This window comes from Mastomys coucha, unplaced genomic scaffold (assembly GCF_008632895.1).
Source record: "Mastomys coucha isolate ucsf_1 unplaced genomic scaffold, UCSF_Mcou_1 pScaffold3, whole genome shotgun sequence".
NCBI lineage: Eukaryota > Metazoa > Chordata > Mammalia > Rodentia > Muridae > Mastomys > Mastomys coucha.
Genome location: NW_022196909.1, coordinates 23,656,043 through 23,659,866, shown reverse-complemented (window position 1 = coordinate 23,659,866; position 3,824 = coordinate 23,656,043).

Here is a 3,824-nt window from a genome sequence, read left to right as displayed (position 1 = left end):
ATTTCTCAGAGCTATCAGGCTCGAGGGGCTTCCGTCTCCTCTCCACCCTTCCATCTCTTTCTCCACTTCTCTCTCCCAGGGTGTCTTTTCCCTTCTCTATTTTTCTATTGCCTTCTCTACTTCTCTCTCCCAGGGTATCTTTTCCCTTATCTCTCCCTTCCACAGGTTTAGCGGAAGGGCCTGTACTCTTCTCTTCACTTCTCTCCCCTTTGTCTTGGCTAGCCTCTACTCTCCCACATTTTCTCTCCCTTTTATTTTGGCTAGCTTTTATTCTCTCCTCTGTTTCTGACATGCTATCTTGTAACTCCTCAAGTGCCCTCTGTCCCGACGCTACAGAGGCACGGAATTTCTCATCTTCCAGGCAAGAATGTATAACAAGCGCCATTAGCACGATTACCGTGGCTTTGGCTGCGCTCTCTAACCTAGAGGAAGGGTTGGAGGAATTAAAATCAAGCAGCATGCCTCTCAGAGCTCACTCTGTCCTGCAGTTCTGAAACCTACCAGCTGTTGTAAGGCTCTCCTGGCATCCCGGTTTTCGGCACCAGCTGTAGCCCGCGTGGTCCTCTCGCCGGGAAAAAGACATGGACACTAGGTTCCTTCTGCAGCAACTGTTTATTTGTCTCCATCCATAGTGAAAAAAGGGTCGAACCCAAAATCCGCACTGCTTATATATACCACAGTGCAGGGTATCTGCCCACAGCGTGACGTGTCTGCTCATGATTGGCTGTTTGCTCATTACCCTACGTAACGCCCCGGAATGGGCCGTGACATGGCGTCTTTTTCACTCTACGCACATGCGCCAACAGTTCTCTACACACATGCGCAAACAGTTGTCCACTAGGAGTTAACAGCGGAAGTAGGCGCCATCTTGCCATGGCGAATGCCTCTCAAGATTCACGGCTCCCCACATGGGGACATAGTCCTTCAGTGTCTTATATGCAGACACATCTTTGGAGCTTTTGGGGGGACCCAGTAGGCATTAGAATACAAGCAGAATTAGACCAACCCACTAAATTTCTCCCTTTTGTTCCAAATAAAAATGCTCTTTTCTCTCAGATATATATAGAAAACAATAATAGAACGTGTGCAAATTAAAAGGTATGGTTATAAACTTACTATCATATTTGGCAATTTAGATAAAGTGTTTTATCATCTATCTTAATTTGAAGAGTTTACAATTCTGTACCTCAATCATGTTTGATATCAAGTTGTTTTACCATCTGAAAACCTTCCTTTCAAATCTAAAATGTCTTCTTTACTGTTAACTTAAGTTTAATTGTGAGACTATAACTAGTCTTTAACTCTGTCAGAGATTTGAGAAGGAATTAAATATTACCTGAATATGTAAGAAGCACAAAGACACAGCTTCAAAAAATTATACAATTAACAGAGACAGCTGACTACCTGGACAGTCCCCCACTATTTCTTATAATGTTAGAGCATCTTTCTTCAACCTTCTTGCCCAGAAAATCTGATAGACCTTAAATGCAGCAGGAATTATGATGGACTACATTATTCTGTCTTGGCAGAGCTTTTCAGTAGACTATCCTGTGTCCATTTGTTCATTTTGAACAGCATTCTGTCTGCAGGGGAAATTAGGGCATTTCTTGCTCAGTGGCTGACTTGCATCAAATTAAGAATAGTGATACTCAATATCTTCTTAGAAGTGGAATGAAGCAGAAAAACAAAAAGACCTTTAAATAATGATGAAACATTACCGCCATATTCTGTAGATCTCTAATGCTTTTGAAGACCATCTATCTATATACAATGTAACTAAAAAGATATTTGTATGGAACATGCAAGGTGCACAGAACAGTTAAGGGTGAATTTTTGTTCTTTGTGTGAACAAGTGAAAGACAACTGTCTTTTTTTATCAGTTAGTTTGATCAATACCCAAATTGTAATAACTCTTCATTCATGCCATATGAAAGAATGGTATAATGAATTATGAAGCCTCTGTAACCAACAAGATTTATTGTTGTATATGTATACAACATATATGTATATGTATAGCTGAAGTTTTCTCTAGAGATATGTCTCAGCCAGTTGCAGGGCTGTTCATATGTTAAGCGATTAACAATTCATGTTATCTCTCCTATTTGGTCTTGAAATTTTTTTCTTTCCTCTTTGTAGCCAAGATCTTCAGGGAGTTGATCTTTATCACATCTGGTAGGAACCACTTTGGATGGGGTTCAATACTTTTTTTCTTTTCCTGTTTCTACAAATACAGAACCTTTCTCCAAAATTGCATGTGCTTGGTTTGGCAACCCAAAATACTCAATTACGTAGATTGATTCAATTTATCAGCCTCTTTTTTCTTTAGCCCTATTTTTACTTTGACCTCTCTCACATTGAACTGGTAATGCCATTACCACCAAACTTATAAGCACATCCATTTTGATACTTAAAACAACTCAAAACATTCAAAACAATTATTACTTATTTATTGAGATATTCTGAGCTGATCAAGATTTGCTTATAGACTAGGATGTTTTCAGAAAACAAAGCAAAACAAAACAAAACAAGCAAAAAACAAAAACAAACACCGCACCCAAACCCCTAAATTTGTCCATGCATTTGTCTTCCACACTGAGATCAAAGGCCTGGATTTGTTTATTCATCCTTGTGATGTAAAAACATTTAAAATAATTACTATTGTTTTTCACTTCTCTGCTTAAAAACAATTAAAGAAATTTTCATTTATTCCTCCCTTCTACTGAGATTGGTATCTCTATGGGATATATATAGATATATAAAGAGCACAATAGCTGGGTAACTGCCTATCCTCCATGCTGATTGAACACACTTTCCTATTGGTAACTCTGTGCTACTACTTACTAATTTCTGTGTTCCATTTGAGCTGCTCTTAACTCCAGTTGGCAGCCCTAGAGGTCATGTTTTCTTGGCTCTTAGCCCTTGGTGACTCTCCTTTTCCCTCTTGCACGTCTCTATCACATGGCAGCTTCTTTCTATCTCTCTGTCTCTCTGTTTCTGTCTCTGTCTGTCTGTCTCTGTCTATTTCTCTCTGTTTGTCTCACTGTCTGTCTCTGTCTCTGTCTCTGGGGGACCCAATTCGCATTATAATATAAGCAGCATTAGGCCAACCCACTACAGCTGGTCATCAGGCAGTCATTCCTTCCTGCACCTGCATATGGGCACATTGTTGTTTTTACCATGTTAGCCCTTATATGCTGACAGAGAAAGATGTTCAGGTTTGGAGCCTCAGACAATGAATTCTAAATTACAGGCACAATCAATCATCCTTAAGGTGTGGAGTAAATAAATGATCCCTATTTGACTGAGATGGTGTTTGTGTGGTCTGTGGGGCAACTCCTGGACCTCAATAATAGCAAAATCAGAAATATTCTTGGTGTTTGATTGTAAATGGCACTTTTACTTCCTCGGGTGAAAGGGTGAGATGAAAGCTATACCCAAGATGTATAAATACATGATTTACTGATCCTAGGATGTCACGATCCCTAGGCCAAGGCCTGGAAACTTCTAGTCTCCAGACAATCTAATCTTCCAAGGTGATGATTCAGTCTGGCTTCTGACTAAAGTGCTCTGCTTGGTATCATACTAGCTTTGGCGATATGTTATAATCTTTTGGCTTCTTCTCATTCTCTGGCTTGTTCTGTCATTACCTGTCTTTAGCTTGTTCTCCCTGCAACCTGTCTCTATAAAACTGCGCTCATTAGAACTACCATAGACACATACCACATAACACTTTCTCTTTCTTTTGCTGCTCTTTTTTTTTTTCTTAGTATAGAATAGAGTTTATTCAGGGCATGGGGAAAGGAGTCAAGAGGATAGTGGAAACA